This window comes from Papio anubis, chromosome 8 (genome assembly GCF_008728515.1).
Source record: "Papio anubis isolate 15944 chromosome 8, Panubis1.0, whole genome shotgun sequence".
In the NCBI taxonomy this organism is placed as follows: Eukaryota; Metazoa; Chordata; class Mammalia; order Primates; family Cercopithecidae; genus Papio; species Papio anubis.
In genome coordinates, this window is record NC_044983.1 from 121,320,240 (window position 1) to 121,346,042 (window position 25,803).

At 38.0% G+C, this 25,803-nt stretch overlaps 1 pseudogene across 1 annotated transcript in view; it reads right to left on the reverse strand.

Annotated features, from left to right (window-relative positions):
• LOC103887109 overlaps nucleotides 1–25,803 on the reverse strand; it is a 56,785-nt pseudogene that overhangs the window by 13,005 nt on the left and 17,977 nt on the right. Inside the window, exons 2-4 of the transcript XR_002523975.2 lie at nucleotides 22,842–24,279; nucleotides 17,666–18,496; nucleotides 7,859–12,910 (exon numbers count right to left, since the gene is read on the reverse strand). The product of XR_002523975.2 is annotated as a superoxide dismutase [Cu-Zn]-like (transcript). The remainder of the gene's footprint in view (nucleotides 1–7,858; nucleotides 12,911–17,665; nucleotides 18,497–22,841; nucleotides 24,280–25,803) is intronic.

A 25,803-nucleotide genomic window follows, 5' to 3' on the forward strand; every position in this document is an offset into this window, starting at 1 on the left:
ATGAAACAGAAAGGCATCCTGCTCTCAGGCAGTTTATATCCTAATGGAAGGCGAGAGATAATAAACATAATAAATAGTTGAAGTTAAATAGAGACGACATGTAGTATGTAAAAGGTAATGTGTAATGTGAAAAACGGGGGTAGGGTAAACAGTATTGAGAGTGCTAGGTGTTCAATCAAAATCAATGCAGACTTAGGTAAATGGAAACTTAAACAGCAGGGAGAACACTTCCATCTCAGAAATCTCAAGTGTCTCAAAATCAAACAGAAGGGGACATATCTTTTGGAGAGGGGGAGAGGTAAAACTGGCAGGGAAGTTTGTTGGGGCAAAAGGCAAGAGGGCAGTGTAAGAAGGTGGCAAAATCAGGTTGCTTCAGCAGAGAAATTGTTTTTCTTTGTGGTTGGCTGATTCTCGGAATGAGTGTTGAGGAGGATATTCTGCACCTGAGGTGCTTAGTGCTTATGTAAACTTGAGGGCAAGTCAAAACGTAGGGACCTGCAGGGAGGGGAGAAGTCTTGCTGAAGTTCGGTCAAGCCAAAGTTCATGGGTAATGGTGAGCCCTTGGTCACCAAGGAGACTGTTTATGTGTCATGTTCAGTAGAGTGGTCCAGGAAGAGCTCATCGAGAAGGTGACATAATAGCAGAGTTGAAGTAAGTGAGAGAGCAAAGACTGGAAAGCTGTGAGGAAGCAAAACATACTTATATCAAGAGAAAGGCATTCTAGGCAGAGGGAAAGGCTAGTGCAAGTACTGAGGTGAGAGTGCAGCTGTTGTGTTTAAAGAATAGGATGATGGACTGTATTTCCCAAAGACTTCCCTGATAATATCTTCTATTCCACCTACTCCTTTGCAATGCGATGTTGCCATGTTACCATGAGGAAGTGGAGTTTATTACTCCATGCTCTCAAATTCTGGCAGGTCTGGTAACTGCTTTAACCAGTAGAATATGGTAGAAGTGTTGATGGGCCAGTTCTAAGCATAGTCTTTAACTGGCTTGGTAACTTCTACTTCCTGCCTCCTATAACACTTGCTCTTGGGACTCTGACCCTCAGAACACTGAATGCCATAGTTGCTGTGCTATGAGAAGCCCAAGGCATGTGGAAAGGCCATGGCCAGAGGCATGTAGGTACTCTGGTCCACAATCCCAGCTCAGCTCTCAGCATCAACTGTCAGTCACTGGAGTGATCAAGCTACTGTGGACGTCAGCCCATGGATCCTTCAGATGACTTGAGACTTAGCTGACACTGGACTGTAACCACACAAGAAGTCTTAAAGCACAAATGCCCAAGTTGAAGTCAGTCAATCCACAGACCCAATAGAGAACACAACAAATCCTTTTAAGCCACTGAATTCTGGGGTGGCTTGTTATGGAACAATAGATGACTAAAATAAACGAAAAGAGGAACATGGTAGCTAGAGGAATGTGAGCAAGAGGGAAATTAGCAGGAGATGAAGTCAGAGAGGACTTGGGAAGTTCAATTGGATATTTTCTTGTAACAACATTGAGTTTTGCTTTGAGTGAAAGCGAGAACTGTTCTGGGGTTATGAAAGAGGAGTGACATGATCTGACTTCCATTCTAAAAGGACCCCTCTGGCTGCCATGTGGGGAATAAACTGTGGATACTTTGGTAAAAATTCAGGTAAACAAGGTAAATAACACCTTGCTGGTATTTATGTTTCAGGTTGGACAGGTAGAGGGGTGGGAGGTGAGAAGGTGTTGCTGTCTGTAAATATTTTGAAAGTAGAGCACAACAGTATTTCCTCATGGATTGAGACATAAGAGAATGAGATTGCCAATAATGTTTCAGATACTAGAAAAGGATGTTTCCATTTTGAACTGAGATGGAGAATACTGTTGGAGGGCAGGCTCAAGGAGGCAGACCAGGGGTATATTCATTAGAAACACTGTTGGCCATCTCAGTAGAAACATCAAGTAGGCAATAGGACACCATAGCTTTGGAGCTGGCAAAGGTGTCAAGGTTGAAGGTGTAAATACAGGAGTCAGCAACACGTGGGATTTTTAAAGTCATGAACTAATGAGATCCCCTAGGGAGTGAATGTAGTTAAGAGAAGAGAAGAAGACTGACTGACCCCTAACACATTGCAGAGAAAGCAACTGGGAGAAGACAAAAAGTTGGCAAATTAGACTGAGAAGGAACAGTCAGTGACACAGGAGAAAAACCAAGACAAGGAATATGCTGGAAATCTAGCAAAGGAAGCATTTTTAGTAGGAAGAAGTCATCAGCTGGATCAAAAGCATTTAGGTCAAGTAAGAAGAGAACTGAGAATTGACCCCTGTATTCAGCAATGTGTGGTCTTAGCAGAATCATCGAATTTCCTTGGTTTCTCCTCACGCACAACACAATATTTACTGAGCATTTACTACATGTCAAGTACTTCCCAGGCTTTGGGGATAGTAAACCAAATAAAATGTTCCCTCAAGGAGTTTACAACCATTCAATTGATTAAACCATATTTACTGCACAATTACTACGTGTAAGAGACTGTACTAAATACTATGAGAGATATAAATATGGTGTAAGATATGTGTTTAACCTAATTGGAAACTTTAGACAGAAACACACAGACTCGTAAATTGCAGTATAAACAAAGCCAACAAGAAATGTCAAAATGAAGTATAAAGTTTCAATAAATGGCAGTATACAAGACTAAATGCTCTGTGATGAAAGGATAAGTAATCTAAATTGCAAAAATGTAGAAAAGCTTCATGAAAAGGCACACAAATAAAAAAGTGCAGGGTTGGGGAGCCTATGACATAGACATTGGAGGTCAATAAATGAGCAACTTTGAGGATAACAGAAAATGAATATAAAAAGTAAGTGAAACAACATGGGTGAACCTGAAGGACATTTTGCTAAATGAAATAAACCAGTCACAGAAGGAAAGATACAGTATGATTTGACTTACACGAATACCTAAAATAATCTCATAGAAGCAGAGAGTGGAAAGGTGGCTTCCAGGGGCTGGGAGGAGGATGAAATGGGGAGTTATTGTTCAATATATATGAAGTTTCAATTATGCAAGAAAAGTATGTTCTAGAGATTGGCTGTACAATATCATGCCTATGGTTAACGATACTGTACACTTACAAATTTGTTAAAAGGACAGGTCCTATGGTAAATGTTCTTACTGCCATAAATAACAACAAAAACTAAATAATTACGAATTTCTTAAAAAGTAAGTAGAGATACATCAAGAATGGATGGGGCCACTTGTATGACTTTGGAATTTGATCTTTTCTGTGCTATGGCAAGGGTGGAGTTTGGGGGATGAAGAGGTTTTAGACCTTTGGATGTATCATGGGGTTTCTATTTTAGGATAATTCAATCTAGTGGTGGAAGTTAAGATGGAGTGTGGATGGGGGTTGACAGGACTCAGAAATAATACCACTGACATGGGTTGCTACTTAGAATAATGTAGGTATTTTAAAGCCTTTTCAATCTCATGGAGGCTTTCCCTCTCCACTGATGGGTGTGTTCTTGTACATTTAGGGTGGGGTATGTGTGTGTTTAAAAAGCATCTCTTTCTTAATGCATTGACTTGTAGGTACTCAGTTTTTGCTGCCAGAAATGGAATCCATTCATTTCACACTCTAGCTGTCACTAGTATTTAAGAATTTAACTGCAGTGCTTGGGGTTTCCTTAGATTCTACAACAAAAAGAGCTTAATTTGTTTTAGTATTTACTTTTATCCTATTTTCTAGTGTCATAATTTTATTACTCACAAGCATTGATAAATCAGTGTCTTCTGTTATAATTTTCACCTCTCTCTCTCTCTTTCTCTCTCTCTCTCTCTCCTCTTTCAGTGTTTGGAAAAATTGTCCAGTAAATATGCCAAAGTAAGGTAGTTTTATTTTTAAGTAATTATTTACTTTTTGTATTGTTTTAAATCTCTTTTTCTTTTCCTATAACCTAGAACTCTCTCAACATTCTCTTTCATTTAAAAACATTTACAGAACACTTATTATATAGGTAACTGAAACATGAACAGGACCTACCCTCCATCCCACTGAAGGTCTCAATTTCCTAGGAGATTTGGACACTGGTTTAAATCATTGAAGATTGAATAAAATAACAAATGTTATATAAACACAACTAAATTGCTGGGTTTCTTAGTTTTTTATTCCAAATTTTATTAACATATTTCTCAGTGTTTGATAAATTGTTTAAATTCAAATGCATAAATTTCACTATTTTTTTCCAAAGTACTCTTAATATTACTGCTATTTTATCAAAAATTTATTTTATTTTATCTTTTCCTTGTTTTATTTGTGATTTTGTGTTGTTGTCTTCCTTCTCTCTTCTAATGGCTTTAAATATTTATTTAGTATGTATTTTAGTTTGACGGTGAGTTTATTGTGTTAGCATTTCCTTAGTAATAGTAATAGCATAAATTAATATTCTTTTTGCTGGGTGATTACTCAATTAATACTACTACTTTGTATTGTGTGCTTGTTTTTTTCTTTGTAAACATATCTTTGTAGGCTACAATTTATTGTGTTTTATTTTGAAATTTAGAGGAGATCTTTTTTAATAGAAACCACTACGATGTCCACAATAAATGGTTATTTCTGACACATGTTGGATTTTCCTTTTTATCTGACAAGTTTACTGTTGCTATTCCTAGAGTTCTTTTATGTTCTATTATGTATTTTATGTGTAATAGATGCTTTTAAACTCTTCCTCTTTTAAACTGATTTGAAAGATAACTGTAACTCATCTAATTTTCCTTATCCTTGAACATATTAACATTAATATGGGTTTTTAGGGTCAGTTGCAGTGGCTCATGCCTGTAATTCCAGCACTTTGGGAGGCTGAGGTGGGCAGATCACCTGAGGTCAGGAGCTAGAGACTAGCCTGGCCAATGTGGTGAAACCCTGTTTCTACTAAAAATACAAAAAAAAAAAAAAAAAAAAAAAAAAAAAAAAAATTAGCTGGGCATGGTGGTGGGTGCCTGTAGTCCCAGCTACTTGGGAGGCTGAAGCAGGAGAATTGCTTGAGCCCAGGAGGCAGAAGTTGCAGTGAGGAGAGATTGTGCCACTGCACTCCAGCCTGGGTAACAGAGCAAGGCTCCATCTCAAAAAACAGAACAAAACAAAACAAAGCAACATGGGGTTTTAGGACTCTTCATATTTTCCCTCCTAAGTTTTTCTGTTTTAAAATTAGCAGAGTACTTCTACTCTTTGAGGAACAGGAATCTAGGCAGCCTCTTGGCCTACCCTCTGTTAGCAGATGATGTCAATTTTAGCAAATCTGGCTACAGGTGTTCTTAGGTCCTTCCAACAACCTTAATGGACACGCCGGCTCCAGATCAATGGAAAATGGGGTTCGAAAATGGGGCTCAGTCAATGATAATTTAAACTGTTTTCCAGCTGTTCTATTTAACACCTAGAGGGCATGTTAATATCACTTCCATTCTGAGTTCCTTTTCAAGGTAAGTGTTATCTGCGGCATTGAATTTCACATTAGCCATATACTTTCACCCATAGACACAGTCCACGTGAAGGAATTCTGGAGAGACAACTGCCTGGCAGCAAAACGGACTGTGCCCTAATTTTACAAAAACTTCTTAGAGGTTACAGAGGTGAGAAAAAAAAAAAAAGTATGTGTTGCTAGCATGAAGGTTGGTCTAAATGTGAAATAGCCTTGACATCTGGCAATTTGCAAAGATTTTGTACATTACAGGTACCGTAGTTCAAGGCTGGTCATAGGACCAGTGGACCAAGAAACAGGGATATGGTTTGGGGGGGCCAGGTAGATGCTCTCTAAGAGCAGTCAACTGTTATCAATTTTTTGAAAAGATCAACATCTAAGAGTAAGGCCAGGACAGTACATTTAAGAGTTAACCATGACTTTTCTCAAAAAACGTGACAAAAAAACAAGTCTGAGAAAGTACCTTTTTGTTCTCTTTGTGGTTTGGAGCTAAGAAGTGTAAATGGGTGGAGGTACGCTTGAGGTTTACATCTTCTTTTGTTTTTGCATAAAGATTTTAGTTCTTTATACTCTTGGGCACCTTTTGCTTACATACATCCAGCTCAGCTTTGCCCTGCATGGACAGCAAACCACAGCACATGAAAAGTGCCACCAAAAACAAAGTGAGGCTAATGTCACAGATATCACGAATTCCCCAAAACCTAAAAGGGATGCTTACATTTTCCTTGTCCTTTAGTCTAAAAGGTAGCTTTAGCCCAGAAGTTAATGGGACAAGTTATCTTGTCATGTCTATGAATAACAGAATAAAGTCCACAATAGAGTTTTGAAAAACTGTATAGATACAAAAAATAATAATAACCTCAGGACTATTTGTACAAAAGGGCAAACTACTGGTGTGTCAGCAGCTGTATTTCCTAATGTTACACTGTGCCTACAGTTCTAACTTGTAACTACTAAACAGGAAGGTATTTTTTCCTTTCTCTCAGTTCACTCACCTCCTGTAATTTATCTTACATTGATAGTGAGCAATTACAATCTCCGCAAAAATAAAATGATAGGCCCGTTAAATGTATGTTTTGTATAACCACAACAGAAGGAAGAATCCCTAGTTTCCCCAAGACCAAATATAATTTTATTCCAAGCTTCTCAAACTACCTGTGGGAAAAGGATAATTTTATTTTTTTAAATTTCTAATGCTGATTGTTTCATAAAATAGAATAAAAATCAATTACTACAAAAATTATTAAAAAGGCATAAAATGCAGCTCTTTTTTTATCATTAGATTCAACAGACCTGAAATTTCTTTGCCAAACGTCTATAAAAGTTTCTAAAGACTTACTCTCAATTTCAGTACTCATCTTGTCAGAGATAAACATTTGCAGACCTGCATTGGCCTGTTGATGGCCTTGGAATATAACCTTTCTACAGTTAAATATTCTGAGTGAATATTGTGATTAATATTTTTTTGAATGCCCATTAATTGAAATCTATGTATGTATGTATGTATGTATGTATGTATCTATCTATCTATCTATCTATCTATCCATCCACCCACCTGTTTATCGTCTATCTATGATTTACCTATCCATCATCATCTATCTTTACTTTGTATATTATTGCTTCCCTAGTTTGAGGTCATATGCTTAAATGCTATGTTATTCTATTTTCTTTTCTAAATTTGTTTACTTGTGGCTACAAAAACATCTGTCACTAATGGATCCCAAACCAATTGCAAGAAAGCTGGGAAGAATGTGTGTGCTCTGTGTGTGTGTGTGTGTGTGTGTGTGTGATGTTGGTTATTTCTATAACAATTTACTGCAAAGTGTTAAGAACTTGTGGGAGAGTAGTCACTTGGCTCTGGTTAGTGAATGTTCTTTTTATGTTTTCTGACTGCAGATTTTTAAGTAAATAATAAAAGTCACATTAAAAAATGAATCTGTTTATATTTTAGGCTTCGTTTCCTTTATTTCTTAATATTAATCTTAAGGGTAATGTTTTGATGGCAGAAATGCTTTTGGATATTCTTGGTTATACCTCAAGGTTTTCACAATGAATAGCTTAACTGACCAATCTTTTTTCTTTTTTTAGATACTTTACTGCTGTTGATTTTTTCGTCATAGCGTTCATTTTTCAAAATTATGTTCTGCTTAGTTTGAATCTTAAATTATTTGTTACTTCTCATTTTTAAAGGTGAAGGACTTAGTTAACAATCTTTTTCAGTCCCTATGTCTTAATTCTGTTTTCTATGACCTGCAGAGACCAAAATTAGCATATCTGAGACCTACCACTCATTGTAATTGCTTTATCCTAGATTTGTGTTGATTTTCATCTAAACCCTTATCTTCTGAAAGTCTAAAAGGCAAAGTCGGAAGCTATTCATCTTCTTGTATCTTTAATATTACTTACCTTCCTCCTGGACTCACGTAAGATTATCCTTGCATTTGGAGGGAAGGGAAAAATATTTTTCTGTCTACTCTCTTCTAGATTCTCAGTGGAAGCTCTGCAACAAAAGATAGATTAATGAGCAAAGAACTAACAGAAGTTTACTAATGTGTATATCTCATATGTACATGAGAGAAACTCAGGGATAAGTAACTTAAAGGTTTGGTTAGAACTCGGACTTACATAGCAAAGGAACAATAAATTTTTAGAGAAGTGACAAGACAGGAAAGGGACTTTTAACCTCTAGGAATAGTAAATTGTGGAAATGCAAATATATGAAAAACTAGTGGTAGACGAAGTGTAGTTGGTAAAGCTTATTCTGCAGATCCTTCTGGTACCATCCCATCTCCAGGCTGACAAGGATCTAAAGTTGTCTCTATGTAAAAGTGATTAACTTTCATCTTTCCTGGTACAGAGGTGAAGAGGTGCACTTTTGCAAATTTACTTGCTAATTTTAGGAAAACAGGTGGAGGGCAGAGCGCTGCTTCTTCCTTTTTTTTTTTTTTTTTTTGGTATCTATATCTTCACAATTTTTTTACTCAAAATTATTATTATGCCAAAGTGGCATTTTTGCTACCCATGACATTTAAGGTCATAAAACTTGAAAATTAGAGGAAAATTTTTCTCTTCCAATATTGTTTCTAAGAAAAAAATCAATGGCAAATTAAAATTAATGTCCGTATGAGATTTCATATCTGGGATTTTAAAAGTAATGTGCAGTGAAAAATCACATCTCTAGTTATACAAAAATAAATGCAGATCATGGAATAAAAACAAGAGCTAAGGAATAAAGAGAAAAAGGAGATAAAAACACATATGAAAATCTCTTCTGAAACAGCACCTGGATTTGAGAAGAAAATTAAGTTGCTCTCTTGTATAGCATGGTAACTAAGACCATGGACTCTGGAGCCAGATATCTATGTTCAAATCTATCTGACACCATTAATGTAATTGTGATTGGGGTCAAATAACCTCCTTAAGTCTGAAATAAGTGGGGATATAAAGAATACCTTTCTTATGGTATCATGAGGAATAAATGATTTAATATATTTAAAGCATTTAGCATAGTGGCCGAGGAACCATAGGTATCAAGATGAATGTGACATACTTTATGTTCTTTGAGAGCTATCAGTAACTCCTATAAGCAAAATATAAAGCAGTGAAAGTTAAATGCTTGAAGATGGACAAATGATGGACAGATAGATGAGCATAGCAGTGTGGGTGTTAGAGTATCAATTCAATAAATAAGGAAACTGAGACCCTAAGAGTTTGTGATCTCTTGGTTAGCAAGATCACAGGCTGAGAATACAACTTCTTTTGCCATCTCCAAGGAGAGAACCAAGGAGGGAGGCTTTTTGTCCTCTGTGCAGCATAAGCTCAATTTCTTTACTTACTAGCTGCGTGGTCTTTGGGGAGTTGTTCAGCTGCCCTGAGCCTTAATTTCTGTATCTATGAAACAGAGATGATAGTAGTACTTACCTCTGAAAATTGCTGAGTATTAAATAAGATGATGTGTGTAAAGGGCTGTGCAGAGTGCCTGGTTTACAGCAAGCATTCAATAGATTTTAACCTCTATTAATAGTAACATTTTATTTCATCTCAATATTATTTGTGGAGAGTAGATTAGATACCTGGAGATACATAGTCAAGATTAGTACTATTTTTATATCAAAGTTTTGCTTCTGAATAGAGAATACAAGACAGGAGCAATCAGAAATAATAAATACGTAAATACTACAATTACAAGGCAAAGTCTTCCCAGAAGAAGTAATTAATTGCAAAACGAAGTGACATGAGTTTTCCTCCTTTCCCTTTAAGCTCCCACAAGAGGCTATAAAATGCCTCAAAATATTCCAATGTATGTGCTTCAGAAAAAAAGAGAAGAAAAAAACCTTGGACAATGCAGTTTATATAAAGTCCCTTGGGCAATTCCTGGCACCCAAAAGGTGTTCAATATAGGTTGAATTGCTTCTTTATGTAAATGTTTCTATGCCTTCTCCACAGATATCCAATATCCCCAAAGTATGTTTGTCAACCTCAAGGTCTGAGTAATGCCAAAAAAGAAAAAAAAAAGAACAAAAATACCCTGTCCGTTGTAGGGGAAAGTTATGGCATTCATTTGCACATAATTTGGATTAATAATAAAGAATCTAGAAATATATGCTTTTAAGGGCTGGTTTTAAAATGTAATAAGGCTAAGCCTCTGAAAGCTATCTTTTTTTTTTTGAAAGATGATTGTGGCCTGAATGATAATGAGTGTCACTGATAACCAAATAAGTTAGAGAACTCTTGGAAGCAAGACTTATGATGAGAAAAATCACAAGTAGTTCTAAGGTGCAGAGATGCTATTCTGTGAGCCATTCAGTTGCTAATTCAACGTGAGTTCCCTGAGGCCTGGGGACACACAGCAACCTGTGTCAGGCCCTGGAGACAGCCCGTGAAGGGTGGGGCAGAACCCTGTTCAGGTGCCCAGGTTCCCATCAAAAGACAACACATACGCTCACAAGTCAACCAAATTACATTGTCCAAGGTCAATAAACATTCTGTAATGAGGAATTACAATGCAGAATGAGATTCAGGCCAGATGAGAGGCATAAGCCGTAACTTCTTTGAGTTATGGGGACAAGAAGGCACTGAGGAATGCAAGGACCAGGGAAGGTTTTATGGAAGAGGTGAGATCTTGAGCTGAAACTCAGTGGATGCTCAGCAGCAGAAGATGCATGAAAGAGCTGAGTTGCCAGGACCATGAGAATAGTCTGCTATATAAGGTGAGCACACAAAATAATGTTCTGCACTTGGGAAACCTACTGGGGCATCTCTTAGAATTATCATGCTATGGCTTGATAAAATGTGGTAACTAGCGACCTAGACTCCTCAGGGAGGGTGATTTTAGTAGCCCCTCCAGGAAGGTCACCTACACTGACAGAGGCACTAGCCAAAGTTTCACAAGGAATCTAAAACAGTGTCAGAGAAGGGAGATGATGACCATCATTTGTGGCCTCAGCTCTAAATGCTACAACAGATTACTTTATTCCACTAAGTTTTCTGTTTATAAATTTTCTCCCAGAAATTGTGACTAACGAGAAAATGTAAGAATCTGTGACAGATGGGACAAACTTAACGTTCCCCACCTAGAGCATTTCAGGGCAGTGTTTCCAATGCTTGATTGTCTATTGGGAATAGAATAACCCAGCTCCTTTGTCTTAAGTCATGACCACCCTAGGGTATATTTTATACTTCAGAGCCTTCTGTAGAACAGGCTGCAGTTGGAGCTTCCTGAGAAATCACACGTCAGCTTGGCTTCTTCCCTTCCCTCTCCTGCTTCCTGCCTGCCTTCTTGTAAGAGAACATCCTTAATACATCATTTATACTGGGATCCCTGCATCAGGATCTGCTTCTGGACCTACAAGAAACATGCATTGGATGTGGATTGAACAAAAGTTTAAAGGACAGAATCAGCACATTTAATTTGCTTGAGGTAACTGTTCTCATTTAGGTAGAAAAGGAGTGAATGAAAGTCTGAGAATGAGTTTGGAAATCCAGTTATTGGATGGTGTATTGCAGAAACTTAATGAAACTAAATAAATTCATAATTATTTTTTTGCCTGCCTATCAGCTGAGACAACTTATTACACATGCAACAGCTTAGATTCAACTGAAATGTAATAGAGTTTGTGTTCTTTGTGCTACAAGAACCCATGACTTTCTACCTAAGGGCGCCCTCTGCCATGATAATATGCTTGACCTGATGTCAGGTGGGCTGAAATGCAGGGAATTAATACCCTCAGGACAGCTGTCAACTAATAGCCAATGGGAATTGTTAAATTAAATATTTCAGATGTCTTACTGCTCAGGTGAGTCATCTCTGAGGCTGTTCTGCTCCATCTCCTGGAGACTGAGACCTTGTTTCCTACAATGACATTCCCCTTTAGCTTCTTTTTCTTGCCTCTCTCATTCTCCAGCCCCCTACTGATGTTTCTTGGGATCCCATTTCAAATCTATTTGCAATAATCCTGTGTCAGGGTCTACCTCTGGGGGAACCCAAATTAAACCATGCAGCCACCTCAGAGCTTTCCTACTCCTTTGAGTGCCCTCTCCTGAGATACAGCATCTATAAGAGGCAATTTACCTATGGCACTACTCTGTAGTTTTGGGGTGTGCTTCTTCTGAAGTTATTCTACACTTTGTAACTCATATTTATGAATATAGTTAGTAAGGATACATACTTTTGTTTTTTAAATTGTGACTATGATCTTAACAATCTTGAGTGATATTGCAGACAATACATTTGGGATAAAGAAAACCAAGACTCATATTAAGGAAATCATAAACCATCCCAGAAGTGGTGTACAGCTATTCTGCAAGTCACCAATTCAGGCAGTATCTATCAAGTCTTGGGCATGCTTAGGGTACTGTGTGAGAACCAATATAGTTGTGAGTGTGGATGTGACTTTGAGGAATACGTCCCATAGTCATGAAAGCAAAGAGGATGTTCACATTGGTTAATTAAAAAGGAATGAAACTGATTTCAGTATGCGGCTTGCTCAGAAGATGTCCCAAGAATTAGCTTTTAAGGAGGAATTCTCTCCTGGGTTTGAGTTAAAGAAGTCAATCCTGAAATAAGTGAATATCCAGACCCCCAGAGTGGCTGGTTACTATGTTCTAACATTCATTAGGTTTCATGAGATGTAACACAATTGATTAACATAAATCATTCTATTTCACATTCTACCTCTCAGAGTCTTCAGTTTTTGCTAATTGCTTTATGTGAGTTTGTCTTGTTTCTACAGGATTTGAGATGTGTTCTGTAAATCCAGTGTATTGTACAATTTTAAACATATACGGTGACTTCACCCACTTTTTAATTTCGCAAGAGTTTATTAAGTACTTATAGTGCTCTAGGCACTGCCTTCTGAGAACAGATGCCCACTCACTACTGCAACCCTATGTCTCCCCTTGCCATGAAAAAACAACAGAGAACACATGGTCTTGACCTGTAGGGAGCTCCTGGTCTAGCTGCAGAGACAGAAAAAGAAGGAGGAACTTGTTAAACAGTGTGGTAAGTGTTGTGACTGGAAAGGGTAGGGAATAGAGGAATTTCAACCAGACTCAGCTTCAAGGTGGTAGGGAAGGCTGGGGGCTGAAGTTGGGGCCTGGGATAAATTCAGAAGAGGTATCCTCTAAATTCTTATATACATACATTGGGACTTAGCCAGTTGGAGGGAGGGCATTGGAGGTGAAAGAAAAGGCGCAAGCAAAGTCTTAGACACGGAGAAGCTCAGGGGGTGTAGGAAAGCAGCTGGAGGTTCCGCAGAGCTGGAATGTAGAGTTGGCTAAGGGCTGGCAAGAAAAGGGGGTAACCTGGAACATGAAGGGCTTGAATATTGTGCTATGTAGCATAGGCTTTCCTTGAAGGGTAATAGGGAGAGACAAAAAAATTTTGAACAGGTTAGTAACAAAATCAGATTTTCACTTTTGTTCATTCTGGCTTCTCTGTGGAAACTAAATTGTGAGAAAAAAGAGTGGAAGGAAGGCGGCCATTTTGGAAGGTAGTACAGTAGCCTTGGAGGGATGAGGTGACACACTGATTGAGTCAGCGTGAGTGCAAATAGAGAGGTGTAGAAATGGGTGTTCACAGGGCAAGAAAGGCTATGTGTAAGAAGGTGGGGTGGGGTGGGGCAGGCAGGCATGGGAAGGAAGTGCATCACATGCAAGTAAGTGAGCTACGCTGCAAGGAGGTATGTCTCAGCCTCTTAGCCTTACTTGGGGTGGGGGGTGGGGGTGGGAACGACCACAACCTCCTTCCTGTTTCTGGTTTTCCTGTCTGATGTTATCTCTGTGTGAAACTCTTCTAGAAGATCTTTGGTCAAGTGTGACAAGACCTACCACAAACTGTACCCTTTCATCTGCTGACAAAACCTGCTGACAAAGCAAAAAATCTACATCCTGTTCTTTGTCTCATAGCTGATTAGCTGAGATAATAACTCTGCTCTCCGAAGCTTACTAAGAAAAACCACAACCACTACTGAGAAAAACATCTCCAAATGTTTTGGAAAGTTAGCAAACTGTGACGTCTGCAGTTTGCAAACTGAACAGTGTTAAACCACATCATTTGCATTTGTGTTTACCCCTCCCTATAAAAGCCAAACTGCCTAAGAGGCTGAGCCATTCCCATCATCTTCATATAAGAGTGGTTTCCCTATTGCAATAGCCTAAATAAAAGCAATCTTTTAACTTGTCTGTTTCTTTGGCAGGATTGGTGCCATGACTCAAAATGGGACCATGCCTTCAGATCTCCATCTGCTCCACCCAGGTAATAAGGACACTTGGAGCCTTTATGCTCCATTTGTGACTGGCAATACGAGGACCTAAAGGTGAGCCCTATTCCTAATTCAGTGTTCCAGACTCTTGTCTGTTGGTAGCATGGTCGGAATTTAATTTTCATTGACTATGCAGTTGATCTCTAGTGCTGAATTTGTGTGTGTGGTGTGTGTGTGGGGTCACTTGGTAATCTCTGTAAATGAATTAAATGGTTTGCAGATATTGTGTCTCTGTTAGGTCAGAAAGATGTCAGAAAATTGGGTTTGTGATTTTTGTTTGTTGTCTATTTTTTCTCTATTTTGAACTCAATCAGGAATTTCTACCCAGTGGAACAAAAAGAGCCCTTTATATAGAAACAGGTGAGTTATGTATTTCTGTGTTACGCCTGACCTATGGCTGAGATTTTAGAATTAAAATGATAAGTCTTCTAGATTGGTATGTATATTTATGTGTCTGTGGGTATGTAATATTTTCCTGCCTCCAGATGGTATTACTAAATTAGACTATCAAAATTTTTAAAGGTACTATTTTCTGATCGACTTAGAGCTTACTAAGGTCTTATATACATAAAATATTCAAAAATTTCTGGAAATTAAGATAATTGCATTTCTACTTTTAATATTCTTATATATACTAGCTCAAATATTCTAAGAATTTAAGTTCACATAATTTAGGTAAATTTTGGCAAATGAGACTAGCTTTATATTGTTGGTTTAATTAAAACAGTTATGTCTAAGCCTGTAATCCCAGCACTTTGGGAGGCTGAGACGGGCGGATCACGAGGTCAGGAGATCGAGACCATCCTGGCTGACACGGTGAAACCCTGTCTCTACTAAAAAATACAAAAAACTAGCCGGGCGAGGTGGCGGGCGCCTGTAGTCCCAGCTACTCGGGAGGCTGAGGCAGGAGAATGGCGTGAACCCGGGAGGCGGAGCTTGCAGTGAGCTGAGATCCGGCCACTGCACTCCAGCCCGGGCGACAGAGCGAGACTCCGTCTCAAAAAAAAAAAAAAAAAAAAAAAAAAAACAGTTATGTCTTCTGAGTTCTCAGTATTAGGTATTACACAAGCACACAATTTAATCTACTTGGGTACATTCTTCCTCAGCTTATACAGGTTTCTTGGTTTAATAATCTATCATTTTAGTTACTATATATTTATAATTATAAAAATACAAATTTTCACTTAGTTAAATTGAATCACTGTTTTGACAAATGTTAATTCAAAAGTAACTAATTACATTTTATAGTGTGTCATCTTGGCTCAATACCAAGATTTTTTGATAACATAAAACTTTACACTGATGCCAAATTTGGCAAATTAATGGGCATTCATTAGATACCTGGATTATCTAACTAGAATAAAATACTGAAGCATTAATTACTAAGTATAATTTTCTGCTTATAGACTTTTTGCCTATTATTTTTTATATAATACAGACAGTCTATATATTTGGGTGTGTTAATGAATATGTTTATTTTTTTGCTACAGTGAGTTGTATTATAGGGATGTTTATTACTGCAAAAATTACGAGATGTATATTCCTAAGATGTTAGTCTCCTACGAAATAGTGTGTATGAAAATAGTTCACAGTTATCCACTGAAAAAGACTCTTCCCTTGACCAAACTTGAGTAAGGCTCCTTGTAGCATTCTTCCTAAGTAGACTTTGACCTTGGTTTGCCCAGTCCAGTTTTAGCAAAGATTCCTGCTCAGTGAATTTATTAAGAATTTACTGATTCTTGATATTAGACCACTGGATATTTGATCAAGTTTCTCACTCTCCACTCTGGATATCTTAGTTTTAGAAAGTAGTTTTATTATTAATAGTTTTATTAATTAACAGTTTTATTATTAAAAATAATTTTATTAAGTCAGTTTAGCAAGAATCCCTCTACCTTGGATATCTAGTTAATTTTCCATCTGCTTACCACCTTGCTGTACTCCTTGGCTATAAATCCACAACTGTCTTTGCTGTATTAGAAGTTGAGCTCAGTTCCATACAGAAACCTCTCTCCCCTACTGCAGCAGTTTGAATAAGATCTATCTGGCAGTTTTAATACATATCCAGTAACTTTTCTTTTATACTACCTCCAAGGTTTCTCTATGCAATAGGAGTTACTGTAGTTAAAAGTTATAATCAAGGCCGGTCACGGTGGCTCACGCCTGTAATCCCAGCACTTTGGGAGGCCAACGGGTGGATCACGAGGTCAGGAGTTTGAGATCAGCCTGACAAACATGGTGAAACCCCGTCTCTACTAAAAATACAAAAATTAACTGGGTGTGGTGGCATATGCCTATAATCCCAGCTACTCAGGAGGCTGAGGCAGGATAACTGCTTGAAATCAGGAGGCAGAGGTTGAAGTGAGCTGAAATTCCTCCACTGCACTCCGCCTGGGTGATAGAGTGAGACTCTGTCTCAAAAAAAATTAAAAAAAAAAGTTATAACCAATATATATCAATGAGATGAATGAGACTCTAGTAGAAGTGACTGTGGCAGGAAGGAACATTTTGAGTGCAAGGTATGCAGGATATTTTTTTGTTAAGGAAAATAAGAGTAATTTTTTTCTGAAGTCAAATGAGTAGTTATTCCAGGATGAGAAATGGGAAAGTGTAGGGCAAAACCCTACAAAACCCTAACTAGATAAAGTTGTAGGAGGTTCATGGATAGGAAATTTTATTTCTTGTAATCACAGCTGGCTAAAGCTTAATGGGTTTATTTACAAAATTTTTAATATAAGCGTTAGTATCAAATATGCAGATGCAAAACTAGCATTTGTTTTATTCTCTATTAAAATATTTTATTTGGATTAGTGTATTCTCTTAATAAGAGTTTGTAAAATATTTTTCTTTACCTTCTGAGTAATCTACTTAGAAGATAAACATTCAGAATCTCATCAGAATAATTTTCTGTGCTTTGTACTGACTTTCTCGAGTCCTTGATTGTTTAAGAGAACAGTCTTCATATAAAAGAGATGAAGTTCTTTGCAATTACGTTACCTCCTATATCTACTTTAAAATTATTTTACATCATTTGATTAAATAGATAACCAAGTACTATTTCTCAGTAATCCATTATCCTACTTAATTAAGTATTCAAATTTCCTGACAACGTTTTATATTTTACCTTCTGAAAATCAAATCCTAAATGGTATCTTTTTGCACTGTCAAGGAAAAAAAAATTTACAAATCTGAAGTTAAGTGAGGAAAACATTACTAAGGGAGAATCTTACAATAGAATGATGCTCAAGATCTAAGCCAGGAAAGTCTCAGGCATGGGGTGAGCAAACATAGCTATTATATGCAGAGACCTTGGGAGAGATGCTTATGGAAAGTGGAAGGGAGTTTGATGCTAAGAGCTGGTATATGTGTGTGGGGATGGGGGCGGTGAGGGGGTGGGGGCGGTGAGGGGGTGGGAGACTGTGTGGAGGTGAGGGATGATGCTGAAACTTACTGGGCTACATCAAATATTGGTAGCAGAGAAGTTAAGGCATGAAGATTGGTTTATGGTTAGGCACATGGAGTGGGATTCTGGGTCTAAGACAGAGAAAACAAATTAGAATGCTGGAGGAGGTTCATATAGATTTGACCACCTAGTGGTTTAGGCAAACCAACCTAAAGTTGTGTCAAGGACAGAGTTTAATCGCCCTATCAATCCTCCACTCTTGTTCAAGAAAGGCTCAGAAAAAGTGTCCTTGAACAGAGAGACAAGGAGAATCTCAAGTAGGAGATGGCAGAGTTAAATAGTCCCAGGTCAGGATTGCTCAGTGTTGTTCCTGGAGGACTAGTTAAACCATCTGTTTGGCATGCTGGCAAAGGTCAGTTGTTTTAGTGTCCTTCAGATCAGGCATCTTAAAAGTTGGATGCCTAAAAGGAAAAAAGAGAAATGTTAATATAAAAGATCTTAATGTGAGAAAGACAGAAGTTGAACCCAAGGGTATCCATTCCAGAAGGTTTCAAGAGGTTAGTGGATGAGCCCTTTTGATCATGTAGCATTGATCTTTGAATGTTTTGATGCTCTTGGTAATGCTGCCCAGAGTCTGGGTTACCTCTTCTATCAGAACATGCATGACCTGAGCATTTCCCCATCCTTTTTTTGTGGTCCAGTCAGGGCTTGTCCAGAGAAAAACAGAACCATGCATAGTCTGCTAGCAATGATGGATCTTCATAGGTTTGTAACAAGTCATCAGACTTGAGCTTGCAGTAATTCTTCAGAGCCTGGGGGCCAGCCACAAGGCAACCTAGGGTCTCAAATGGGATCTGGATAGTAAGGTTTTCTCAGTGACTATAAATAATAAAAAAGGAGAAACATTGGAAGGTTACTTTAGGGGTTTATGACTAGATATTGAGAAAAATTGGAAGGTTTGAAAATTTAGTAAAAGTGCACAATTTGTGCAAGATAACAGATTCAAGTACAATTTATTAGTAGTTACAAAAACTGGTTTTTCCATAGTGTGAGAGAAAGTCAGTTAAATCTCTACCAGAGAAGGGAGAGTCTGCATAACTATCAGTTACCTGCAGTTTACAAAGTGGCACTAAATAGCTCAAACACAAAGTAACAGGATCAGAATCTGATAAGAAAGATGTGCTGTGATTTCCCATGGAAACACAAGTTTTCTTTCTACAGTTACTCCTCCTGTTTTGATCAAAGACAATCTCAAAGAAAGATTATTCTTGATCACAAATTAAAGTTGGTCTCATGAGATTCGGCCTTGTTATTTGCATAGGTGCAGCAAGAGTGGCAATTTACATATAGATCATATTATAGTTGCTTTGCTGGAAGTTTTCATAAAGAATGTCAAATTGGACTTTTCAAAGCCTCTTGAGGATAAGAAGCCAAGCCAACAACTCACATCAGATTACACATGCAGTACCTATCGATTTGGCAGGCATTCCTTTCTTCATGAGATCCCACAAATATCCTAAGATTCCAGAGCCTGCTGGGAAGTGATATTCCTTGCTCACCTACAAAGCTGCGAACCCTGCAAAACCAGGTTTCAAGCCAGTTTTCACGAGAGGAGCTTTGTAAGCATCGGCCCCATAAGGTCAACCTTAGTTCCTAAAAGTGTCTGGTCATATCTGATCAAATAAACGTCATTCTCAAATGTGACATCCAGGCAAAGCCTTGGTTGTATTACCAATGTTTTTGTGCCCTGTTAACAAAGAGGACAGACTCTTATGGAATCTATGCAAATAACCATATTGCCATGAAAATAAGAAGACTCAATGAGAATTTCCAGATTTTGAAAGGGTGAGTCAGGGAAGAAAAGAAAGAAGTTTCATTTCTGTTTACTAGAAATTAGCATAGTCTATGAAATTGTTATGAGTGATGAATACCTTTAAAAAAAGAGGAGGGGTTTTCTTATGTCCAGAAAATAGAATATTAGGCCGGGCGTGGTGGCTCATATCTGTTACCCCAGCACTTCGGGAGGCCGAGGCGGGTGGATCATGAGGTCGAGAGATTGAGACCAGCCTGGCCAACATGGTGAAACCCTGCCTCTACTAAAAATACAAAAATAGCCGGGTGTAGTGGCACTAACCTGTAATCCTAGCTACTCGGGAGGCTGAGACAGGAGAATTGCTTGAACCTGGGAGGCAGAGGTTTCAGTGAGCCGAGACCATGCCATTATACTCCAGCCTGGGTAACAGGAGCAAAACTCTGTCTCAAAAAAAAAAAAAAAAAAAAAAAAAAAAAAAAAAAAGAGAAAATAGGAAAATAGTACATTAAAGGAATAGCCCTATTCCAAAAAAGTCCCATAATTATCCATCATCAGTTCATTCACTCCTAAGTAATTAGTTCTTGTCCCACTTGATCACAGATTAGTAGTCTTATGAACCCATCTCTTTTTCAACTAGAGTTCTAGAATTCCTGACTCAGTTCATTGTTTTGGTCCCAAAGTTATTTAAACAACGTAATTAGAAACTTTTACACAAGAGTACCTAGCATAATCCTTTTCCATGTATCTCTGAGTCAGTCCTTTTTTGTTGAAACTAAGTCCTCCATAGATGACAAAAGACTTAAAATTGCCGTGGTTAACATGTTTTTGATAATTTTTGAAAGTAAAAGATCTGATGAAAGTTTGCTATAAAAATAATACAATTGGCAGAAAAATTTAATTGTCATTATGGCACTTAAAGTTGCCACAGAAAGTTTCAGAGAAAATATGTGTAAACATAATAATTAATTTTATTTTCAAAAAAGGGTGGATATTACATCAAATTTATGAAAGTGGATGGGCATAATTTTTATAGAGAAAACATTTTCAGATATAACATGATCAACTGGGCGCAGTGGCTCATGCCTGTAATCCCAGCACTTTGGGAGCCCGAGGCAGGCGGATCTCAAGCACAAGGTCAGGAATTGGAGATTAGCCTGGACAACATGGTAAAACCCCGTCTCTACTAAAAATACAAAAATTAGCTGGGTGTGATGGCAGTCGCCTGTAGTCCCAGCGACTTGGAAGGCTGAGGCAGGAGAATCCCTTGAGCCTAGCACGTGGAGGTTGCAGTGAGGTGAGATCGTGCCACTGCACTACAGCCTGGGCGGCAGAGTGAGACTCCATCTCAAAAAATAAAATAAAATAAAATAAAATAAAATAAAATAAAAATAAAAGAAATACATGATAATCATGAGACATAATATGTCATGAATATATCAAACATACAGTTAGAGTATACCAAGAATGCATTTAGATTATCAAGCACAGAGATTCAGTATATTTGTATAAGTTTAGGAAAAAAATACTCAAGTAGAACAAAAATGTATTTTTATAATGTGGACAACTCAGAAGACATAGCTATCTTTATTTATTAAATCAATTATATCAAACTACTCTCAATGGCCAAAGGTTTATCTAAATTTGGTGAACTTGTATTTTTTTTAACATTTTGTTAAGCTTTTATAAAAATACTTTTTTCACACTGATGATGTTAGAAATTTGATTATCCTAATTTCAAGGAAGTTCAAGAATACTTATGTAGGCTCTCATTCATCTCTAAGTCAACCCAAAACGAGCTTATTTAAGGTATAATATAATTTAATGTGGTAATACCATCTGGAGGTAGGAAAATATTACACAAACGAAATGTATGTGCACATGCACAAACACACATACATAAACATATAGGCAGACATAGCCAACTTACAGCTTTAATTTTTAAATTTTAGCCATGACTTAGGCATAATCACAGAAATGCAAAACTCACTGATTCATATAAAAAAACAGAGTATTGTCTGGGCACAGTGGCTCATGCTTGTAATCTCAGCACTTTGGGAGGCCAAGGCAGTCAGATCATGAAATCAGAAGATCGAGACCATCCTGGCCAACACGGTGAAACACACTGTCTACTAAAAATACAAAAATTAGCTGGGTATGGTGGCATGCACTTGTGATCCCAGCTACTTTGGAGGCTGCGACAGGAGAATCACTTGAACCTGGGAGGTGGAGATTGCAGTGAGCCGAGATCGTGCCACTGTACACCAGCCTGGTGACACAGCGAGACTCCATCTCAAAAAACAAACAAAGAAACAAAGTATCATCATTGCCTCGCCTTTATATTTTTATAAGGGTGATACTTTTGGTAGATGGACAAGTTGAAGTAACATGTTCAATATGAGAACTGAAGCAGCTTCACCAATATTTGTGTAGGAGACCTATAAGCTACCCTTGGCTCTGGTGTATAATTCTAGGGAAGTTGTGGACTCAATTTTAAGGGAGGCATAGAGGAGAGACCAAGCAGTCATCTGGTGTCTTCAGAGTTCACCTGAGTGGTTAAAACATTCAGCCTGTTTCCAGTGAGCCTTTTTAGCCTCAGGCTGTTGCTCTCAGTGCCCCTGGGCTCCTCTAGAGCCTCCTATGAAGGGACAGGACTTAAAGCTCAAGTGATTATAAGGAATTGAGGGGCCAGAGTGGGAGAGGAAAGGTCTGGCAGGAGTGGACAGAAAGGTGGAGGAGATAGAGGGTTGAAAGAGGAAGATCCAAGAATTAAAGGGAGCTGAAGGGAACATGGAAGATGGTAGAAAAGAGAGATTGGGGGATAGGTGATGGAAGACACAGGTCACAGGAGGTGTTGGGGAAGGAAGACTGTCTTTGAAAGACGCAATGGTCACTGAAAAGTTTTTGAGAGAGAGCATTTTTTTTTCTGCCTCTTTGTACCAAATGCCCACCACCATCAACAAAGCATCTATTGCTTCGATGAGATCTTGGTGGTGCAGGATTCAATCACCCTTTGCAGAATGAGACAATTTAGAAAAATTCTACATTCTCCAAAGAGGCCATTGAAATTTAAGTTGTAAAATATTACCATTTTTTTCCTGAAGAAAGTGGGTGGAATTATTACCACAGTAACACAGAGCATACCCCACAGTTGAGGGGTCTGGAGAACAATAGCCAAATTGACAGTTTCTCATGAAAATGGAAGGGACACCTGCCAGTGCTAGAGGCCTTGGGATTTCAACTCAGGTATGATTCTCAGGAGAGAATGAGGGGCTTTCACCACACTCAAAAAAGGCAGAAGGGAAAGATAGAAAAACAGAAGAAAATGACAAAAATGAGAGAAATATAAGTCAACTTCTCACTGTGCTACAACAGACAGATGTCTGGAACACTGGATTAGAAATCATGACTTACCACTGTGGATCCTGATTTCCCCAGTCACGGAGAGGCACAAGGAGTCCAATAAGGCAGCACTGGGTGAAGAAAGCAGGAGCCAGGGGCAATGGGCATTTTGTCCAAGTCGTGGCATCATTATTGTCAAAGAAAAGAAGCTTAATCTGGACATTAGTCTAGAAAAACTTTCTGAAGAAGGGGAGTATTGCAATAAGAGTGGGGTAACAGCATAACAGAAAGATGCTCAAATCCTAATTCAGAGAAGGGATGAGTGAGCAAAGTTTTTAAGATACCTGTGGGAAGTTGAGGGGAAATTAACAAAACCCTGCTTAAATCTGGGGGGAGGGGAGGGAATTCTTAAAACTTAACAAACATCCTCAAACATTATATGAATAGGAGAATTGAGACAGGAAATGTTGGTTTGTGGTCAGGCACATGGGGCTGGGTCTGCACCCAAAATGGAGCAAACAAGTTAAAGTGAGAAATTCACATAAAGCAGAGGGCCTGTTAGTCCTGTGCAAAACAGCCAAAAGTTGTTTCAGCTGACAATCAAGCACAGTCTTCCTAGCCTCCTCAGTGCCCAAAATTGCCCTTGAGATTTCCCAGAGGATCTCTGAAAGTTGCAAAGATGTGTTCTTTTACTGTGGGAAAAGACGAGAGTTGGAAATAGTTAGGATGATTTGATATGTTATCATTGACAAGATGTCTAGGAAGTATTGTCCAATCAGAAGAGATGCTTAGATTTGCACAGGTTAAATTTGTATGGGTAAAATGTTATTACCATAAACATGTTTAAAACTGTATTCTACATAAGAAGTTTCTGGAGAATTGTGAATGTGGTTTTTTTTTTTTTTTCTTAACACTTTTAAGATTACAGTGTTAAATGTTTATCAAGTTACATTTCTACAGCTAGCAGGATAACAAATGTGTTACTGGCACTCAGACTTCATCCAAGGGAACGTTTACTGGGAATTCCCAAGTACACCACAAGCCAAATAACTTCCAGCATTTCCCATCTTTGTACTTTCTTCATTCCCATCTTTGCCCAAGTCATCTGGTTTTTCATGGACCACCATTGTGTGGCCAATGATGGAGTGGCCTCCTGACAGTGAGATCACAGAATGTTCAATAGACACATTGCCGCACCATCTTTTCCAGCAGTCACATTGCCCAGGTGTTCAACATGCCTCTCTTGATCCTTTGGTCCACCATGTTTTGGAGATAGAGGATTAAAGTGAGGACCGGCACTAGTACAGCCTTGTATATTATTTGCAAACTGATGAACATGGAATCTGCTGTCCTTCAGGCAATCCTGTAATGTGTCCCAACACCACAACTTGTCCATTTTCCTTCTGCTTGAAATGGATAATTCTCTGTACCAGGCCTTCGCCCTTCAACATGCACTGATGGGGCCACCCTCCTGTCTGAGTTCTGAGGATTGCCAGGGAAACAGGAAATGCTGTAAGAGATGACAACACAAACCCCAGAATTGTTAATGTTTTCACTGTCCATGATATATTTCTATTTATCGGACTCCTGGTGTTGCTTTGCTTCATGTTAGATAAAAGCAGTATAGTGTTATCAGTCATAATTCATTATATTTTCAAAATGTAACTTGGTTAAAACTTTACTTCTTTTATTTGGAACCAATATATGCTAGGCTGGTAGTTTTACACTGGGGATTCACTTCACTTATCTTTGCATTTTTATTAATACTCTAATGTTCAGAATCTACTTCAGATTTACTGACTCTACTTGATAACTGATATATTTTTAGTAAATTCTAATGAAGTGCTAGGTATTTGCGGCATCTAATGTTTCAGTATTTTTATGTTATATATGAAAATGTTTTCTTTGTAAGGTTATATATAAGCATTTTTATAAATTAGATATAACCTCTTTGAAAATATTGCTAATACATTGTATTTATAGATATTTTGTCTAAAATGTTTTTTGGATTGAATTTATTTTATTTTGTACAACAGAAACAACCAGATGTGTTTGTCAATTGTGTTATTCTTATAATGAACTCTATTCAGATTATTCACTTTTGAAAATTATCAATAGGCCAGGCGCGGTGGCTCACGCCTGTAATCCCAGCACTTTGGGAAGCCGAGGTGGGCGGATCACGAGGTCAGGAGATCGAGACCATCCTGGCTAACACCGTGAAACCTCGTCTCTACTAAAAATACAAAAACTTAGCCAGGCCTGGTGGCAGGCGCCTGTAGTCCCAGCTACTCGGGAGGCTGAGGCAGGAGAATGGCGTGAACCCGGGAGGCGGAGCTTGCAGTGAGCTGAGATCGCGCCACGGCACTCCAGCCTGGGCGATAGAGCAAGATTCTGTCTCAAAAAAAAAAAATAAAAATAAAATAAATAAAGAAAATTATCAATAATATGTACATGATAGCCATTTTTAGACTTTTGTCATCTACTGATAGTTTTGTTTGTTCTGTTTTACACTGATGTTTCCATAAAATCCTTGCAATCAATTATAGGCTAAGGTTTTCTATCTTCAGCAAAAAAGAACAATCTTAGAGTCTGGTGGAAAAGGATCATGCCATACACTCTGGGGAACAGATTTCTGATGGCATTGTTCAAATGACTATGAAACCATACCATTGGACTGAGTCAGGAGTTGCAGACTTCTAATTGAGAAGCGGATGCATTCATGAAACAAGTAACACAAGATCAGGTGGAAGAAAAGTTAATTTTATAGAACTGAATGAGCAGATGGTTATGATTTTTATTTGAAATATTGTTGATGTTTTATTGTTCTATTTTCCGGAAATAACAATTTCTTTTTCTTTTTTCTCTTAAGCTATCCTCCGACTGTTTGCATAAAGCTATGCTAATTTCTTGTAAACAGAAATGAAACTTCTTTCTTTTCTTCCCTGACTCATCCATTCAAAATTTGGAAACTCTGATTGAATCTTCATGGCAATATGGTTATTTGCATAGATTCCATAAAGAGTCCTGTCCTCTT